A 21,123-nucleotide genomic window follows, 5' to 3' on the forward strand; every position below is an offset into this window, starting at 1 on the left:
TGAGATTCACTGCTCTAAGGTGAGAGCATACAACTAAGGGGGCACACAAAAGAGTGGACAGGAGCACTTACTGTTTTATCATCTGTAATGATAACCAGAAGAATGGATAAGGAATTATGGACTTCATGTTGCGTTCCTGTGTAGACACATTAATGCATGATATATTTTGGCACAAGAGCACTTTAAACACAGTTCACTTTATTCTATATTGATTTTATGTTGGTGCACTTTACTTATTATAGAGAATTGTACAAGTTTATAGGTTATTACTGCAATTATCGCATAGGGTTGCATATTTTCCATCACATACGATTGTAATATATATGTACACAGAGTAGTGTATGGTACACAGGCTGTCACTGGGAGTATTGCATATGATTGCAAATTTTAATCGCATAGGATTGCAATATTATGCATATTTATTAAGCGCATAAGAGGGTAATTATTATCTAGATGTAGTTAATAGTACTAGTATTTAGTACGATAACCACAAGATTACATTTGGATAGCGCAGCATTTTTTTGTTTCGCTTTTTGATTGGCACAAGCATATGGGACATGTTAGCAGCATAAGTCATTTCTTCAGTGTTGTCACATGAAAAGAAATAGCAAGATATTTACAAAAATGTGAGGGGCGTACTCACTTTTGTGAGATACTGTATAAGGAAGGGGGCTTTTTGCCTTATCTTATTCTCAGACTGAGCCGAGTAAGACTGCTCAGTACAATCCTAGTGCACTCGGTTTGACTGAACCATTAACTACTTCAATACCAAACACTTTCACCCCCTTCCTGCACAGGACAATTTTTAGCTTTCAGCGTTATTGCACTTTGAAAGACAATTGCGCAGTCATGCAATACTGTACCCAAATTAAATTATCATTTTAGAGACAGATAAAACTTCCTTTTGGTGGTATTTAATCACCACTGCGTATTTTTATTTTTTGCTAACACAAAAAGACTACCGTATATACTCGAGTATAGGCCGACCCGAATATAAGCCGAGGCCCCCAATTTACCCCCAAAAAAACTGGCAAACTTATTGACTCGTGTATAAGCCGAGGGTGAGACATGCCTGTCCATCCCTGTGTGTGTGTCCGTCCATCCCTGTGTGTCCGTCCATCCCTGTGTGTCCGTCCATCCCTGTGTGTCCGTCCATCCCTGTGTGTCCGTCCATCCATCCCTGTGTGTGTGTGTGTCCATCCATCCATCCATCCCTGTGTGTGTGTGTGTCTCCATCCATCCATCCATCCATCCCTGTGTGTGTGTGTGTCTCCATCCATCCATCCATCCATCCCTGTGTGTGTGTGTCTCCATCCATCCATCCCTGTGTGTGTCTCCATCCGTGTGTGTGTGTGTGTGTGTGTGTGTGTGTGTGTGTGTGTGTGTGTGTGTGTGTGTGTGTGTGTGTGTGTGTGTGTGTGTGTGTGTGTGTCCAGCCTACCTTTGTCCCGAGCCTCCGTCCCGTGCCTTGCCTCCTTGCCTCCGTCCCGTGCCTTGCCTCCTTGCATCCGTCCCGTGTCGTGCCTTGCCTTGCCCCCGTCCCGTCCCGTGCCGTGCCGTCCCGTGCCCTCTTCGTCGGCGGCCATTGTAAAGTTCAAAAGCTGCGCCGCCGCCTTCGCCTGTGATAGGCGGAACACTGAATTTCCCAGCAGCCTGTGTTCCGCCTATCACAGACGTCGTATCATCCTCGTCCGTAGTACGAGGATGATACGATGTCCGTGATAGGCGGAACACAGGCTGCTGGGAAATTCAGTGTTCCGCCTATCACAGGCGAAGGCGGAGCCGGAGGCGCGGCTTTTGAATAGAATGGCCGCTGTCTGTCTGCTCGACACGCTGATCGAGCGGGCAGACAGCGATGACTCGAGTATAAGCCGAGGGGGGCACTTTCAGCCTCAAAAAAGAGGCTGAAAATCTCGGCTTATACTCGAGTATATACGGTAAGCCCTTGTACACACGGTCGAACATTCCGACGGAAAATGTCCAATCGGACCGTGTTGTCGGATTATCCGACGGTGTGTGGGCTCCATCGGACTGTTTCCATCGGAATCTCCGACCGACAAAGTTTTAGAGCTGGGCTATAAAATTTTCCGACAACATGATCCGATCGGACTTTGTCCGATTGTTTGTAGAGAATTCCGATCGGACAAAGTGCCACGCATGCTCAGAACAAATTCCTAGAGCAAAGTTATTGGCTACTAGCCTGAACGTAGTCCTGTCGTGACGAAATAACGTCATCACGTTACGAACAACTTTGTCCAACCGTGTGTATGCAACACCAGTTTCAGACAAAATCTGTTGGACAAAATCCAACGGATTTTGTTGTTGAAATGTCCGACCGCGTATACAAGGGCTAAGGCTAGGTTTACATGTATGCTGCTTACACCGCTTCCAATTCGCAGGACATTTTAAAATATGTTCATTTGAATGAGGTTGGTTCACATGTGTTTTGCAATCGCACTCCGCAATGCCCAAAAAACAGGTGCATTTTCTGGGCATTGTGGTGTGAATTGCAGGCACATAATCTTCTATGGGAACTCTTCGCAGAGCAAACGGAGCTGGAATTCTCACCGCACATATGTGAATCCAGCCTAAAAGAAAAAAAATTTGAAAAAAAAAAAAAAAAGTTTCTCTCAGTTTCTGTTAAAAAGTTTTGCAAATAAAGTAATTTTTCCTCTTCACTAATGATCAGTGTAAACAATGTACTTACTGTGCCCTGTCAGATCATCTCTCCTGTCCTCACATGCTGTTTCTGTGTAAGGAAAGGAGAGCTGATAGCCAGCAAATCTGATTAGACAGTCACATGGTAAAGGGCTGCTGTGATTGTCCCTTTACCCCGATCTGTGATCAACTGTGTCCAAATCACACAGCGAACCAAAAGATGTAAATGTGAGCTGCTCAGTCTATGCAGGAGCACTAATCCTGTGCCCACCGATGTGAGTGCAGGTCGGGAAGGGAGATAGTGTATGCGCTAAACAATTGTAGCAAACATCCAAAGTGTCCTGAAAAGCCACACATCAAGACAGACCCACTGCGTAGTGGCGAGTGGCAGTCTCAGCCTGGACCCAGCGGTCACAGAGCTCGCCCGATGCGTGCCCCAGGGGGTGCACGGGAAGACAACCATGAACTAGAGGCCTGCGTGAGAAGCTGTCTTTTGGCTCTAGCACAGGAAAAAAAAGTGGTTAACAGTAGAACAAATATTCTAGAGTAAGGAAAGGTTTTTTTTTTTTTTTTTTATTTTTTACTTTTTACATTCCGAGTCTCATTATGGAGATTTCGCCTTACTTCCTGTCCCATAGCCAAAGCAGAAGTGTGTCCCTGCTGGAAAGTTTCTCCTCTTTTCCCACATCGGTAACAACCCAACATTTGATGTTTTCCTTCACTTTCGGTGATAATGGTAAGCATGATGTATAGAAAAGTCGAATCTCACCAACCGTGGCCAGACAGCAATAAAAAAATAAAAAAATAAACTTACTACTAGTTATACATTGAAACAAATGTGCTGTAAACCCAATCACTAAAATCTCATGCAACTGCTCAATGACCATGCCTGGTCATTGAGCAGCCAAATCTTTTGGGGCTGAAGCGGTTAATGCAAAAAAGAAAAGAATGTCATCACAGAAAGAGGACGTCACACTCCCTGAAAGTGACCCCACTGGGTACTTCACGTGCGCGGCTTCCTCTCTTCCCCCGCACACTCCAGCCACGCTGTTTAAACAGGGAGAGAACAGCTGACTGCTGCCATATGGATCGCAGACCAGAGCTCTGGTGTACACCGCGGTGCTAGCATTCCACATGCACTGAGAAGCAGGGACAGCAGCCACAAGCCTACTCCCTTGATGGATGTGCAACTTTGGGACCCAAGAAGAAGGTAGGAATACCACCCCAAAATGCCACAGGACCCATGCTCATGAGACCTAGGGAACCAGTTCCAGGAAACATGTTACCCCCCCTTCCGGAGGAAATAGTAATACTGACATGGGGCCTGGAGGAACGCCCTTTTATCTGATAGGGGTTAACGTGTTTCCTGTCCTGGTAGGAGGAGCCCTAGGTCTCCAGGGCTGTCGTGGAAGATGTCCCACCCACTATCCAAAAGATATAAAAAATAAAACTAGCCTCCTTAGCGGTATTCCCGAGTCTGGCTCGGGGTGGAATTTTAGATCCAAAAGCGGTAACCCCAAGCCAGACTCTGGATCGCATCTCAGGATACAGGAAGAGCTTACTTACCTTGTCCCCTGGATCCAGCGATGTCCCCCGCAGTGTGAGAGGCTCGTCCTCCGCTCGATTCATCATGGTGCCGATCTCCGTCCCCTGCGAGCGTTGTGATGCACGGGGACGGAGTTCGGCACCAAATTCAAAAAGTGAAACACACAGTATACATACAGTATAATGTAATCTTATGGAATACATTGCTGTATGTAATTATTTCACATCCCTTTTGTCCCTAGTGTTTCTCCAGTGCCCTGCATGCAGTTTTATATTATAAAAACTTTTCTTTCTGCCTGGAAACTGGAGATTGTCCATAGCAACCAAAACTGTCCCTTTACATCAAAAATGGTTTTAGACCAGCTAGAAAACAGCGATAATAAATTAGAATCACTCGCAGAATTGAGTGATAGCGATTTGTGGGGAGATCCGTCATCAAATACTGAAAAGTAATGACAGCGACAATTCTGCAACTGAGCAAATTTCTGTGTTTTTGATTTGATTACATTATTGAATCATTTTTATTTTTTGGTATAATTATTTATAGTTATTTATTATTATATAATTTATGGATTTCGTTTTTCAAACTTTATCATACCCGGGATGTCTACTAGACTCTGGTTTGGACAGATTTAAGTGAGCTATTCCTAAGAATTACAGGACGCCAAAACGCCAAATTTCCATGCAAAGTAATTGTACCGCTTTCAGCACCACAAATCTGAAATAATCATACCGCCAGGGAGGTTAATTATACATTGAAACAAATGTACTGTGAACCCAATCACTAAAATCTCATGCAACTTAATTAGAAAAATCATGTTCAAGCTTTTAAAACCTGCAGCTTATGTTAAAATAACTGTTAATCCTGCCATGAAGGTCCTGGTTTTGGCACATCCTGTTGAAGGATAACACTGTTGCCATCTCCCAATTATTCTCCTGCAATGTCACCATCAGTGGAGACTAGAAGTAGCTGTGCATCAGATCACTGAGCAGGATTGTGCAGACATTAGGGGAGATTTACTAAAACTGATCCACACAGAATCTGGTGCAGCTCCACTCAGCTTCCAGGTTTTATTGTCAAAACTTAATTGAACAAGCTGAAGTCAGAAGCTGATTGGTTACCATGCACAGCTGCATCAGATTTTTCACTCTTCAGTAAATCAACCCCATTGAAATCATTTGGAAGTGGAACCTGCACAACGATGAGCAGCAGCCACTGAAGTGTATGTAGATGAGATGTAATTGTAAAAAGACTAAAAAGGAGATCGGCAACACTAAAGCGGACTAGACATATATATTTTTTTTTCCCATTCAGCCTGCAGGGTAAACAGAAAGCCCCAACTACAATGCACAGTGTAGGATGGACACTTCTCCCACATGGCCATTGTACTTTGACAGCCTCAAGGGATGCCTGTCAAAATAACACAAATGGAGGAAAAAAGAACCCGACCATTAGAGGTCAGCAGTAAATGATTTGTCTGAACTCTCTGTCATCTTTGCTGGTCTGCTAAAAGAAGTTGAAAGATAACCACAGGATAAACCAGTTAAAAAAAATGGGTTACAGGTTAGACCAACCAGAAAAACAAGTGCTATAGTAAAGGATAAGTTTACCTTTTGTAACATATTCAGAGTGTAACATGTTACATCCATAGTACATCCATATTCAGAGTGTAACACTTTACAGCCATATTCAGAGTGTAACACTTTACAGCCATATTCAGAGTGTAACACGTTACAGCCATAGTACAGCCATATTCAGAGTGTAACATGTTACAGCCATATTCAGAGTGTAACACGTTACAGCCATAGTACAGCCATATTCAGAGTGTAACATGTTACGGATGCACCAGACCCAGCTCCCCCCTGATCTCCCGTTTTGACAAAAAAAAAATGCCTGTGCGGGGCTCTGCCTGCCACACTGCATCATCCATTTACAGTCTTCTGTGAATGGAAAACTTTGCGACTGTTAGTTTATTGTTCTTATTGAGCTTCCTGTCACAGTGTAACTGCCTGCTCATATTGTAGGTAGGGCCAGGCAGCTACACAGTCTGCAGAACTGTGGCATTACATCAGAGGGATTCTGATTGGTCAGCACTGGCATGTGACTGCTTTGACCAATAACAATCACATTGATCCATCCCGGCATCCCTAAAGGAAAAAAGGGGAAGACGGCTAGAACTTTCAAATCCCCAGACCGCTGCACTGGCTGCATGGGTAATGAAATCTAATCATCCACATGTAGCGTGGACTGGGGGGAGTGGGGAGAGTGTCGGGTATTAGTTCACCTTTTAGAAGGTGAACTTACAGTATACTTTAAAAGGGAACCTTGGTTTGACTGTAGTTGCAAACTTTAAAAAAAAAAAAAATCAGGGTCCAGTGCTGCCCTCCACAGCCCATTCATCTTCGAAACAGGAGTCAGCTGTCACTTCCTGGCTTCCCACTGAGCAGCATTTTATGAATGGTCCTGCAGCTTGCAGGGCCATGCTACATGTCCCAGATTGCTGTGGGAAGGGGCAAAGGGACATCATCCTTGCCTAGGAGATGAATACAGAAGTGGGAGCAAGTACCAATAAAAACTGGTACTTGCACCTAGGGCTGAAACAACTAATCGATTAATCGACAACTAATCGATTATGAAATTAATCGATTAATCGGCCACTAACATAATGGGGTTAACAAAAAACTAAAATTAGCCCTTTAGAGTACAAAAAGAGCAAATCGCTACTGTAAATATTACTTTCACTGTCCCATAGTAAAAAATGTACCCCTTACAGTAGCGATTATTTGCTCTTTTTGTACTAATTTTAGGTTTTTTTAACCCCGTTATGTTACTAAACATCTCAGGCCTGGGTCGCACCTCTGTTTTTTGGTGCTTTTTGCAGAAACGCACTACAGTTAATTTACATGGTTTCCTATGGGACACGTTCACATCCATGATTTTTTCAGCTGCTGCCTATTTGAAAAAGACAAGGGCTTTTTATTTAACGCAAAACGGTGCTATTTTGGTTCAATATACTTCAATGGAGAAGCTGCAGAAAAGCATGTAATAATGCTTTTTTGTGGCAATTTGTGTTTTTTTAATCTGCCCAACAACAAATTGGCCAAAAAATGCAAATTGCAGCAAACTTTTTTTTTTTTTTAGGTTATTAACCGATTATTCGAAACAATAATTGGCCAACTAATCGATTATGGAAATAATCGTTAGTTGCAGCCCTACTTGCACCTCCTAAAAAAACGGGGTGGGCAGCATGAGGGAAGGGAGCAAGCCATCGGTGCTTCACTTTTTAAATGAAGTTCCAATTTAAGGTCTGCTAAGCGGCAACATATTACATTTTTGGGGTTTTGGGTTTAGATAAACTAAGTAGCACTAACGGAATTTTTTTTTTATGGTTTTGGGTTTAGATACACTAAGTAGCACTAACGGCAAAACATTTTTTCCCAGCAATAGTAAGAGAGGGTTATAACCCCTGTCGGTTTTTGCCATTTGTGTCTCATTAGGGAGATTTCCTTTTACTTTCATGTCCTATAGTCAAAGCTAGGAAATCCCTCAAAAGGGTCACCAGAACTAGTGTCCCCATTGGAGGATTTCCCCTTATTACTGTTCCGGTGGCAGCCTAAAATGTTTGTGTTTCTTTCACCTTCACACTCAGTAGGGCAATAGAGAGGGTGACTCCCTAACAAGGACAAACAGTAATACAAACCCCCCCCCCCCCCCCCACAAACACACACATTTTGCCTTTAGAAAAAAATTAAAGCAGTACAAAGTCTAAAAGCTTACATTTATTTTAGACCCCTTTCACATTGGGGTGCTTTGCAGGCACTACAGAGCTTAAAATAGCGCCCTGAAAGAGCCGCTGCTGTTTCTCCAATGTGAAAGCCCCGAGGGCTTTCACACTGAGCGGTGGGCTGGCAGGAGGCAAATAGCCCTGCTAGTGGCCAAATAGCGCAGTGAAATTGACGGTAAAGCGCTGCTAAAAATAGCGATGCTTTAACGCCGACGCACCCACCGCCCCAATATGAAAGGGGCCTTATTGCAACATACCAATTGATAAACTGTGGCTTTAAATGAAGCTTAACTAGTCTCTACTGCACCATGATTTGTAAAGCACTGGGGTCCACAGACTGCTCTGTACATTCTATTATAAAAAGGGGAACTAATGCTGCTCATACACAAGTAGAAGTTCCTTCAAAATGTTTATTTTCATTCATTCTAATGATTAGCAGGGCCAAATCAGTATTCGTTTTCCACCATAATAGGAGAAAAATGGAAACAAAATTCTAACAATGAATGTGGCTCTCATTAAAGACACACAGGTGGTTATTTACTAAAGGCAATGCCACTTTGCACTGCAAGTGCACTTGGAAGTACAGTCGCTGTAGATCCGAAATGAGGGGAAGCTCTGCCGATTTGATCATCCAATCATGTGCAAGCTAAAATGCTGTTTTTTATTTTCCTTTCATGTCCCCCTCGGATCTATAGCGCCTTTACTTCCAAGCGCACTTGTAGGGCAAAGTGGATTTGCCTTTAGTAAATAACCCCCTATAGTACAGAATAAGTACACCTAGTACACATAGTACACATAGTACACCTGTTTAAAATGTCTGGGATGCCATTCAAAAACAGGTCTGAAGGATATATTACAGGCTGTCAAATTCTTTCCGTCAACAAAGAATGTTCTATGAACTTTCTACAAGCCTTTATAAGAACAAGCTGCACTTAATAAACAAATACCATAGAAAATAAAAAAAAACTTGCCCTCTGGTAATTGTGTAATCTATGTGGTGCTGAATCACATCAAAGGGTGTTATCTGTGTGATTACGGAGTCTCACTGATCTTCACTGAGTAATCGCTGGATTCATATTCTTGGACTACTATTCATTCAGGACAATTCACATTTTTGTCATTTGCAATTATTTAGATTTTGCCATCTTCCCTGCCGTTTATGGTATTCAGGTTTTTTTTGGGAGGTTTATCACGGACCTTCTTTCACTGGTTCATATATATTTTTACATTTTCTATGGTATTTGCTTATTAAGCGCAGCTTGTTGGGTATCAATTTACTTGGTATAACATTACATAGTAAGTAAGGTTGAATAAAGACACCAGTCCATCCAGTTCAACCTGAGTGAGTGTCTACAATTGTCCCTATCCCTGTACATTGAAAACTCACATCGATCCCTACCCTCAAGGAGCCCACAATCCAAGGTCCCCATTCATATACTAGGGCCAATTTGGGACAGAAGCCAATTAACCTACCTGCATGTCTTTGGATTGTGGGAGGAAACCCACGCAGGGTACAGGGAGAACATGCAAACTCCAGGCAGGTAGTGTCATGTTTGGGATTTGAACCAGCGCTAGGCGTGAGTGCTAACCACTACACCACTGTGCCGACATTATCTTTCACAATATAAAAACAAAAAAAGAGCAAAATTTTGTCATTTTTTTTATTCAAAAAAGTGAATTTTTCCCCCAAAAAAAGTGCACTTGTAAGAACACTGAGCAAATACGGTGTGAAAAAAAAGTATTGCAATGACCGCCATTTTATTCTCTAGGGTGTTAGAAAAAAAAACAATATATAATGTTTGGGGGTTCTAAGTAATTTTCTAGCAAAAATAAACTGTTTTAAACATGTAAACATCATGTCTGAAAAAGAGGCCTGGACCTTGAGTCGTTAAGTAGGGAATGTGTATGGATTATTTTTAGAGAAGTGTCACTTAGGGCTGGCCATACAAAGTGGAAAAAACAAAAGAAATACCGTGCTACCTAGTGTAACACTAATGAAAAAAAGTGTGTGTGTGTGTATACACACACACACACACACACACACACACACACACACACTTTTTTTCATTAGTGTTACACTAGGTAGCACGGTATTTCTTTTGTTTTTTCCACTTTTGTATGGCCAGCCCTAAGTGACACTTCTCTAAAAATAATCCATACACATTCCCTACTTAACGACTTAAGGTCCAGAGCCATCGGTAGCGGCGGAGGCTGCGGGGAGAGGGCGGCACCTCTCCTGTCGCCGATAGTGCTGATCTCGCGGTGAACCCGCCGCAGAGACCACCATTATCGTACACACAACCGGCGCCTGAGATGGATCTCTCGGTTGTGGCAGCAGCTGCTGCCGTTACCAAGATATCCCTCTTCAAAAAATGGACGTACATCGGCATTCGCTGGTCGTAAAGTGGTTAAAGAGGAGCTTCAGGCAGGTAAGCAGGGTGGATAAAAATCAATGATGTATATAAAAAAAAAATACATATGGATTTTTTTTTATTTTTTATCAAATTTATTAAAAAAAAAAAAAAAAAAAAAATGTATCTAAAGTTAGTTTTCTATTTAAGATACATTATTCAATTTAGTTTATTCAGCATGACATGGAGCTTAGTATGTATATTCTGCCATTTTTAAATTTTTGGTAAACTTATTCAACAAATCCAAGCTCTGCAAGCTCAGATAACATGCACTGCATTGATGCATTTACACAATTTCACAGTAACCATGAAATCAAAAAAAGTTCAGGAATATTCCTCATCTCACATGTTTTGTAAATCGTGTACATTACAAATGTATGATTGAAATCGGTTCTGATATCGCTGTTTTACTAACCTGACAGCTTATTATTCTAAATGGGAAACCTTCATTTTATTCGAAAATATTAAAAATTCTAACTACCAGCAAGAATAAGTCCTTACATTTAAAGAGTACCTGTCATTTCAGATCCATCATGCCTGTTAGTGGGCATCCACTCACCTGCTGCCGCCACGTCCCTCACCTTCTTGTGTCACTGTTGCATCACCAGCCGTCCCATTAAAGGGACTGTTGCCGAGTCAACAGCGAGTCAGAGGAGGAATCTCTGCCATCCAATCCCCTAAAATCAGACGTATGGCAATACGTTCGCCATTCGTCTGGGTGGATCGGATGAAATCTGATGAAAAACGGACATGCTGTCCGTTTTCGTCTGATCCCTCCATAGGAATCGGTGGCGCTCTGACAGGCCCCTCCCCGCTCAGTGAGCAGAGACAGATCTGTCATCTGCCAGCTCAGTGGAGATCAACTGAGAGATCTCCTGCTGAGCTGGCGGACTCCGCTGAGCGGATCCTTAAAGTAACTTGATTTAAATCAACTCCACCTGCAGGTAAGTAGAAAGTAAAAGTCAGCAGCTATAAAAGCAGTAGTTACCGACTTTTAATAAACAAACAGACACTCGCCTGTCTGGGGATCCAGTGCTGTCCTCACCTGAGCTGGGTTTTTTTGGTCCCTGGCACCGGGATCTTAACTGTGTCCGCTCCGGGCAGAGAACAGCGGGCTGCGCCCGCTCCAGGCAGAGAACAGGGGGCTGCGCCCGCCCCGCGCAGAGAACAGGGGGCTGCGCCCGCCCCGCGCAGAGAACAGGGGGCTGCGCCCCGCCCGCGCAGAGAACAGCGGGCTGTATCCGCGCCCGCTCCGCGCAGAGAACAGCGGGCTGTTTCCGCGCCCGCTCCGCGCAGAGAACAGCGGGCTGTTTCCGCGCCCGCTCCGCGCAGAGAACAGCGGGCTGTTTCCGCGCCCGCTCCGCGCAGAGAACAGCGGGCTGTTTCCGCGCCCGCTCCGCTCAGAGAACAGCGGGCTGTTTCCGCGCCCGCTCCGCTCAGAGAACAGCGGGCTGTTTCCGCGCCCGCTCCGCTCAGAGAACAGCGGGCTGTTTCCGCGCCCGCTCCGCTCAGAGAACAGCGGGCTGTTTCCGCGACCGCTCCGCTCAGAGAACAGCGGGCTGTTTCCGCGACCGCTCCGCTCAGAGAACAGCGGGCTGTTTCCGCGACCGCTCCGCTCAGAGAACAGCGGGCTGTTTCCGCGTCCGCTCCGCGCAGAGAACAGCGGGCTGTTTCCGCGTCCGCTCCGCGCAGAGAACAGCGGGCTGTTTCCGCGACCGCTCCGCGCAGAGAACAGCGGGCTGTTTCCGCGTCCGCTCCGCGCAGAGAACAGCGGGCTGTTTCCGCTTCCGCTCCGCGCAGAGAACAGCGGGCTGTTTCCGCGTCCGCTCCGCGCAGAGAACAGCGGGCTGTTTCCGCGTCCGCTCCGCGCAGAGAACAGCGGGCTGTTTCCGCGTCCGCTCCGCGCAGAGAACAGCGGGCTGTTTCCGCGCCCGCTCCGCGCAGAGAACAGCGGGCTGTTTCCGCGCCCGCTCCGCGCAGAGAACAGCGGGCTGTTTCCGCGCCCGCTCCGCGCAGAGAACAGCGGGCTGTTTCCGCGCCCGCTCCGCGCAGAGAACAGCGGGCTGTTTCCGCGCCCGCTCCGCGCAGAGAACAGCGGGCTGTTTCCGCGCCCGCTCCGCTCAGAGAACAGCGGGCTGTTTCCGCGCCCGCTCCGCTCAGAGAACAGCGGGCTGTTTCCGCGCCCGCTCCGCTCAGAGAACAGCGGGCTGTTTCCGCGCCCGCTCCGCTCAGAGAACAGCGGGCTGTTTCCGCGCCCGCTCCGCGCAGAGAACAGCGGGCTGTTTCCGCTCCGCGCAGAGAACAGCGGGCTGTTTCCGCGTCCGCTCCGCGCAGAGAACAGCGGGCTGTTTCCGCGTCCGCACCGCGCAGAGAACAGCGGGCTGTTTCTGCGTCCGCTATGCATAGCAGGGCGGACACAGACCTGTCATGTGCCTGCTCTTTGAGGATCAGCAGACAGTTCTCCCACTGAGCAAGTGGATCAGATTGACAGAATCGGTCTGAGAGCGGGGCGTATTAGCAGATTTAAATACACTAACACATCAAAGCCAAACTCCAGCTCACATTTTATAAGCAGTTACAGCAAACTGTCCCCCCCCCTTTGGATAAAAGTGTTATATAAAATAAAAGCTGATCATTGCAAGCTCCCCTGTCAGTAGTAAATGGCTTGTCTCATCCACATGACGGATACATTCTGCTAGGGAGCTTGTCCTTTAGCAACAGACTTACTAGTTGGATTACCAGGTGAAAAATAAAAGAAATCCTAAAAACAAATGCAGCCTTCACATGTCATAGTAAGCTGTGCTATAATAAAATAGTAAGCTGTGATGTAATGAAGGTTAGATGAGAGCTGGGTGCCTCCCCTGTACTCCTCCATCACACATGATGCTGCTGTCTGCTCACACTAGTGTGAATGGAGCTGTCAGGAAATGTCTTCTATATACACAATGGGATTGTAGCTCTGTCCCCTAGGACTCCATATTCTATGAGCTCATCAGCTCTGTATTAAGGTCCAGCAAGGTGAATCAGTGTCCAGCACTAGAAGGGAAGGTCAGTACTACATACAGCATGTATCCATATAGAGAATAAAGGAATCTTACCCCAGAACTCCTCCATAGAGGTGGTGTGCACATCCTCTAACACTCACCCAGCGCCTGGCTATGTGCTCTCCGCCGACACACACAACCCACTAGAGCACAGCTCTCACCAAACCAACCACACACACACACACACTGCCCCGCCCACTGCTCCCCATCCATCAGTGCCTGGCAACTCCCTCGTAGCCCCGCCCGCTGCTCCCTGTCCATCGGTGCCTGGCAACTCCCTCGTAGCCCAGCCCACTGCCGAACCCACACCTTGCTCAGGCGGTAAGACGTTTAGCTGAATCAGAGCGGCGCCCGAGACACTAGGAACAAGTGGCTGATGTAAGCGACTCGCGCCATCTCATGGCTAACACTGGTACTACCACACTATAGCTAAGGACTGCGGGCCGTCTTGTCGCTCACATACTGTAGCTCGCCTAAAAGAAGTTGGTGGCAAGTCTGTGGAAAAAAAAAAAAAAACATCAAACTCAGCCACTGTGCCTATCAATTGCCACCACTGTGCCCATCAAACGCAGCCACTGTGCCCATCAATTACTGCCATTGTACCCATCAAACGCAGCCACTGTGCCCATAAAACACAGCCTCTGTGCCATATCAAATGCTCCCACTGTGCCATCAAATGCAGCCTGTGTCCAATGAAATGTAGCCTCGCTGTCCCATCAAATGCAGCCTCACTGTGTTCCATCAAATGCAGCCTCACTGTGTCCCATTAAATGCAACCTTACTGTCCCATCAAATGCAGCCTGTGTCCAAAGAAATGCAGCCTCACTGTGTCCCATCAAATGCAGCCTTACTGTCCCATCAAATGCAGCCTGTGTCCAATGAAATGCAGCCTCACCGTCCCATCAAATGCAGCTTGTGTCCCATCAAATGCAGCCTCTCTGTGTCCCATCAAATGCAGCCTGTGTCCAATGAAATGCATCCTCACTGTCCCATCAAATGTAGCCTCACTGTCCCATCAAATGCAACCTCACTGTGTTCCACCAAATGCAGCCTCACTGTGTTCCACCAAATTCAGCCTCACTGTGTTCCATCAAATGCAGCCTCACTGTCCCATCAACCCCCCCCCCCACCCCCCATTCTCTGCGACAGGTCCAGACCGGCACTTACCTCGCTCTGGTGTCCTCTCCTCCTGTTGTCTCCTTCAGTGGACACTGGCAGCAGCGGTGGAGGAGTCTGCTCCTCATACTTCCGCTTCAGAATGCGCCACAAGGCGAGACAAAAGCCTGCAAATGAAGTGCCGCATCTGAAATCTCGTGATTGCATAGACATGGCGCTTCCCATAGTTCACTGTGTCCGGCGCCCGCTCGGTTTCCACTAGTTCAACTTGCCATGCTACTTGGGACTGCAAAGTGGCATGACAAGTCGTACCCCATGATTTCTAATGAGTACCATTCATATCTGTGCAACTTCAAGTCGCAGCTACTTCAAAGTAGTCCCTGTACTACTTTGGTCCCACTTTGACGTGACTTGAGGTCCATAGACTTCAAGAATACACAGACATTAGTTTGAGTCGCATCAAAATCACAGCAAAAAATTGCACGACTTTCAGGTTCCAATAATGCAATAGACCATTATGTGTCAGCAAAAATCCCCTCACATAAACACTGAGCACTAATCTGCATACTTACTCCTAAGCATAAATCCCCCCTCCTCCTAGTACTAATCCGCCTCCCTTCCAAAATCCCCCCTCTCAGGACAAGTCCCCCCATCCCCCAAAGCTCAAATGTCCACCTAAAAAAGAATTCACCTTTCCTAGTGCAAGTCCTCTACCCCAAAATTTCCCCTCTTAGAGCACACCCCCCCACTTCAAATCCCCCCTCCCATAAATCTTCTTCCCCCATCCCCTCTCCCTACACAAATCCCCTAAATCACCACTCTTAGCACCCCCCATACCCTCTACTATAAAAATACCTCGTGCCATCCCCCAAATTCCCCCTTCTAAAATAAATCCCCTCCCCCAATCTCCTTGTGGTGCCCCCCCCACCCTCACATGATACCACAGTGACCAGGGAAGCCGCCCCTTCTGCCCAACCCTTGTCCCGGCCCTGTCTGGGAGAAGAACTGGTCCCGGCAACAGTGGGAATAGAAAATACCTCAGGCTGGGTGGTCAGTGGGAGGAAAGAAATTACCCCATGACTAGTATTCATGGGAGGAATAGTGTCCCACTGTTGGTGCCAGTGACAGGAAGTTTGTCCCACTGTTGGTGTCAGCAGCAGGAATTGTTCCCCACTGTGGCTGTTAGTGGCAGGACGTTTGCCCCACTGTTGGTGTGAGTGGCAAGAATTTTGCCCCACTCTTGGTGTAAGTGGCAGGAATTTTGCCTCACTCTTGGTGTGAGTGGCAGGAAGTTTGCCCCACTGTTGGTGTGAGTGTCCGGAAGTTTGTCTCATGGTTGGTATCAGTGGCAGGAAGTTTGCCCCACTGTTGGTGTGAGTTGCAGGAAGTCTGCCCCACTGTTGGTGGGAGTTGCAGGAAGTCTGCCCCACTGTTGGTGTGAGTGGCAGGAAGTTTTCCCCACTATTGGTGTCAATGGCAGGGATATTGCCACACTTTTGGTGTCAGTGGCAGAAAGTTTGCCCCACTGTTGGTATCAGTGGCAGGAATTTTGCCCCACTGTTGGTGTGAGGGGCAGGAAGTTTACCCCACTGTTGGTGTGAGTGGCAGGAAGTTTGCCCCACTGTTGTTTTGAGTGGTGGGAATTTTTCCCCACTGTTGGTGTGAGTGGCGGGAATTTTGCCCCACTGTTGGTGTGAGTGATTGGAATTTTGCCCCACTGTTGGTGTCAGTGGTGGGAATTTCACCCCACTTTTGGTGTCAGTGGCGGGAATTTTGCCCCACTCTTGGTGTCAGTGGCGGGAATTTCACACCACAGTTCGCTCTCTTGCCTCAGACTGAGACCTGAGGAGGTGCTTCTATTGTAAGCTCTGTGTTTAGGCCCAGAAGCCTGTCTCACTAATGCCCCCCCACCTTTCTCACCAATGCTCCCCCTCCGCTCTTACTAATGCCCTCCCCCAGCTCTCTCACCAATAACCCACCTCCTCTTTTACTAATGCCCTCTCCCAGCACTCTCCCCAATGCCTCCCTCCTCTCTTACTAATGCCCCTAGCTCTCCCACCAATTTCCCCCCAAATATCTCATCAATGCCCCTCCTCTTTTACTAATACCCCCTCTTACTAATGTCCCCCAGCTCTCTCACCAATAGCCCCCCCCTTCTCTTTTACTAATGTCCTCCCCCAGTACTCTCACCAATGTCACCCTTATCTCTTACTAATGCCCCCCAACTCTCTCACCAATGCCCCCTACTCTCTTACTAATCCCCCCAGCTCTCTCACCAATGCCCCCTCCTCTCTTACTAATGCCCCCCCTCCAGCTCTCTCACCAATGTCCCACCAACTATCTCATTAATGCACCCTCCTCTTTTACTAATACCCAGCTCTTACTAATAGCCCCTTAGCTCTCTCACCAATGCCCCCTTCGCTCTTACTAATACCCCCACAGCTCTCTCACCAATAACCCCCCTCCTCTCTTAATAATGGCCCCCTATCTCTCTCACCAATGGTCCCCTCCTCTCTTCCCAATGCCTGCCCTCCCTCAGCTCTCTCACCAATGCCCCTGTCCTCTCTTACTAATGTAGCAGGTGTCTCACTCTATAACCCACGACCTCGCCAAACTGTGCAATGTGCACAGGCTTTTCAGCTAGAGTTAGGGAGAGCTGCCTGCCAGCAGCTGCAAGGGGGATTTTACTCCCCCCCCACGTCCCTTTTCATTGACAGTTTGCTGTAATATGAGCATATACACACAGAGCTGTGCATTCAGTAGCTGCTCTTGTGCCCCTACTGGCAGGAAGAAGTAAGCCAATTAAAGGCACAGTTGCAGCAGCCAATAAGAGAGACTGTACTAAGCTGCAGGAAGCAGCTACAATGGATTCTGGGACATGAAGTACCCTCACTAAGTGGCTCTATAGGTGGGTATTCAGAAGGAACTATAAAAAGTCCAGGATGCTCTGTGACAGAAAAGTAAAGACTCCATTTTGTGTCCTGAAGAAAAGTCAGTCAGCCTTGAGGGAGGGAAGAGACCACCAGACCTGAGGGAGAGATGCTGTCTCTCAGATGATCTCCACGCACGATTCAGGACATCCAGCCTAAGAGAGGGGGATCCCAGGTGTATATCGAGGGGCACCTACACCGACAGTGAATCGTTCCAGTGTGAGGTGACGGTCGGGTTGCCAAGAGAGCCTGTCTGTTCTGGGAAGTTTGTTTGGGCCTTGATCACAGGATTTAGTGAGAGGGCAATTTTGCCCATCGGCAGGGAAAAGGGACATTGCACTACAGAAGGAGTTATTTGAACACTGTATACAGAAATCGTTGCTGGTAGTCATCTTGCTGACACTTGTAGTACCACAGAGATAAAGGGAAAAGGCTTTCCATTACTGGGACATTGTATATAGACATCATTGTCCTCTCATCTTGTTGAACAAAACCCTGTCTGTTTCATATGATAATCTGGGCCCTGTTTGGCCCTGCTATACAGGAGTTTAAGTGCACCAATGAATATGGCTAGCTGAAGACACCAAAGCTTATCTTTTTTTTTCGAAAGGACTGAAACTACTAGTGCCACACAGATCACATATACTCAGGGCTCTGTATGTGCATTGGGTCAATAGTGTACTTAGGTTTTGTGCTGCCCTGACTAAACTCATGCACCCCCTAATTTAAATATGACCAACCCCTTCCTATCAAGGCCATACCCCTTGCTGTTTAAGACCTGCCCTGAAATTATTGAGCGGGGACACTAGTTCTGAGGGCCCGGGGGGGGGGGGGCAATGGATTCCCTTAATTTGCATAGATTTCTTCTCACTTCCTGTTTGGATATGGGGCAGGAAGTGAAGGGAAATCTCTGCAATGGGACAGGGATGGTAAAAAATAAACTGACAGGGGCTATAACCCTCCCTTATTCTATCCAAAATGAAAAAAAAAATGTTACTGTCAGAAACCATGAAACAGACTGAGACAGAAGTACAATCAAATCACACTTGTTTATTAACCTCCCTAGCGGTATCCCCGAGCGTGACTCGGGTTTGTTTTTTTCTTGTACTATCGGTAACCCCGAGTCACGCTCAGGGTAACATTGCAGAGCGGCGAGCGGAGATCTTACCTTCTCCCTGCGCTCCAGCGATGTTCTCCGCTGTCCTCCGTGTCCTCCCCTGTGATCGCCGACGCGATCGCCGGCGAGGTCACGCCATCCTGACTTCCTGGTTCCGTTCTCTGCGAGCAGCAGCGGCGCACGGGAGCGGAACTGGGCGGGAAATTCAAAAAGTTAACACAACACAAACACATAAATAGAGGTGATACATTGTAATCTGAGAGGATTACACTGTATCATCTCTATCTGACTGATAAACCATACAGTGCCCCTTGCCTCCAATAAAATAAAATATAACATGGCATCAAAAAAGCGCCAATTCGCTACAAAATCGCCATTGGACCAGCTGAGTGACAACGATAGCAACACGGAGTTGCTCGCAGAAATTAGCGATAGCGAGTTGTGGGGAGATTTGTCGTCTGACACTGACACGGATCTGACAAGTGACAGCGGTGATGATCCTGCACCTGACCTCAGCGATGTGCGCAATTGGTGCCCTATCGACTGCGATACAGACCAGGTAGCGCCGCCAAGATTCCCCTTCACTGGATCACCTGGGATGAAGGTAGATGTCGAACGTGACAATCCTCTGGCATACCTGCAATTATTTCTCACTGAGGATGTAATTGAAAAAATTGTCACAGAGACAAATCGCTACCAGGTACAGCAATCCGCTACGCTGCATGCCAGGTTTTCCCGAAGCAGAAAGTGGGAACCAGTGACCAAAGAGGACATCTGGGACTCATCATTCTTCAGGGAGTGATGGGGAAACCGCTCCAAAAATGGTACTGGACCACCAATAAATTACTGGCCACTCCGTTTTTTGGCACCGTGATGTCCGAATACCGTTTTTCCCTCATCATGAAATATTTCCATTTCACGAACAATGAAGAGTTTGATGAGGCCACGCATCCTGCACCCAAACTCAAAAAAATCTGGGAGGTATCGCAAATTATTGTGAGCAATTTCCAGCGGACCTACATGCCAGAAAGGGACGTCTGTGTGGACGAAAGCTTGATGGCCTACAAGGGACGCCTGAGCTGGATACAATTTATTGCATCCAAAAGAGCAAAATTTTGGCATAAAGTCCTACATGCTCTGCGAGTCATCCACCGGGTACATCTGGAATTCGGTCATTTACACCGGTAAAGGCACGAAGTTCAACCCCAGGTACAGCGGCTATGGGATGGCCACATCATCAGTCCTCACACTGCTGGAGCCATTGCTGAACCAGGGATATTGTGTCACTATGGACAACTTCTATACGTCTCCGGAACTTTTTGATGTTTTGCTAAAAAACAAGACCGATGCGTATGGTACTGTTAGGCCCAATCGACGTGACATGCCATCCCTGTTCTCCCGGAAAAATCTAAAAACCGGAGAAATGGTTGCCTGGCAGAAGGGTAAGATGATGGCAATGCGATGGCGAGATAAGAAGGACGTGTGTCTCATGAGTACTGTGCACAATACCGCCACTGCCATGGTCCACACCAAACGTGGGAAAGATGTGCTGAAGCCGCAAGTCGTCATAGACTATAATTGCACTATGGGAGGCGTGGACAGAGCCGATCAGGCAATGACATTTTATCCGGCTATGCGCAAGCAGCAAAAAAAATATTATAAAAAGATTTTCCGGCATCTTCTGGAGCAATGCCTTTGGAACGCATATGTCCTATATAGAGCACAGAGTCGCAAGCCTCTTATTCATGCTGATTTTACCTGGAAGGTGGCTGAGCAGATTTTTCTCCAACACCAGACACCATCAGGATCTGCGATCAGACCTGGACGACATGCTGTTGATGTTGTCAACCCAGAACGCCTAACAGGTCGTCACTTTGTGGACTACATACCACCAACCGCAAAAAAGGCAGCACCTACCAGGATGTGCATGGTTTGCTGCTCAAAGAGAGATAGCAGTGGAAAAAAAGTCCGAAAAGAAAGCCGGTTCTATTGTCCGGATTGTGATGTTGGACTGTGTGCTGTACCTTGCTTCAAAATGTATCACACTCAGGATGTTTATTGAATTTTCTTTGTTTGACAAATTTCATTATTTCACATTACATTATTGAATAAAATTATATTATTTATAAGATTATAATTCATGATTTGGTGTTTCTAACTACTAGAGCCTTGTTTGGTCAGGTTTTAGTAAGTAATTACTAAGAATTGCAGGCCTATGATACATAACACCAAATTTTCATGCAAAAGAATTGTACCGCTTTTGGAATAGAATTCCTGACAGAATCATACCGCCAGGGAGGTTAATAAAAATAAAAAGGTAAATAGAAAAAAGCGTAGTCAAGCATAGCCAGAGTCCAGTAGCCAGATCGGGTAGTCAGCCAGTCCAAAGTTCATTAACCAGATCAGGTAATCAGATAGGCCTGAGTCAGGGATCCAAGGAGAGCAACTGCAAGTAGGAAGAAGCCAGGAGGGATGTCAGCAAGCTAGTCTAGAAACAAACCGCAGGAGATGGTTCCT

The 21,123-nt window shown here is 46.7% G+C and overlaps 2 protein-coding genes across 6 annotated transcripts in view; both read right to left on the reverse strand.

Annotated features, from left to right (window-relative positions):
* LOC143973969 (beta-1,3-galactosyl-O-glycosyl-glycoprotein beta-1,6-N-acetylglucosaminyltransferase-like) overlaps positions 1-13,628 on the reverse strand; it is an 82,046-nt gene extending 68,418 nt beyond the window's left edge. The window contains 1 exon segment of the mRNA XM_077474909.1: positions 13,498-13,628. The gene's annotated coding sequence lies outside the window, so the exon portion shown is untranslated.
* LOC143973968 (beta-1,3-galactosyl-O-glycosyl-glycoprotein beta-1,6-N-acetylglucosaminyltransferase-like) overlaps positions 1-13,640 on the reverse strand; it is a 71,035-nt gene extending 57,395 nt beyond the window's left edge. The window contains exons 1-2 of one of the 5 annotated variants that reach the window (XM_077474905.1): positions 13,498-13,630; positions 72-136 (exon numbers count right to left, since the gene is read on the reverse strand). The gene's annotated coding sequence lies outside the window, so the exon portion shown is untranslated. Of the gene's footprint in view, positions 1-71; positions 137-10,900; positions 11,137-13,497 lie in introns of those variants that run through there. The other 4 variants (XM_077474904.1, XM_077474906.1, XM_077474907.1 and 1 more) reach the window with 4 other exon arrangements.
* Between the last annotated feature and the right edge of the window lie 7,483 nt (positions 13,641-21,123).

The sequence above is a fragment of the Lithobates pipiens genome, unplaced genomic scaffold (assembly GCF_037356315.1).
Source record: "Lithobates pipiens isolate NorthernLeopardFrog02 unplaced genomic scaffold, aLitPip1_a1.2 Scaffold_13, whole genome shotgun sequence".
In the NCBI taxonomy this organism is placed as follows: Eukaryota; Metazoa; Chordata; class Amphibia; order Anura; family Ranidae; genus Lithobates; species Lithobates pipiens.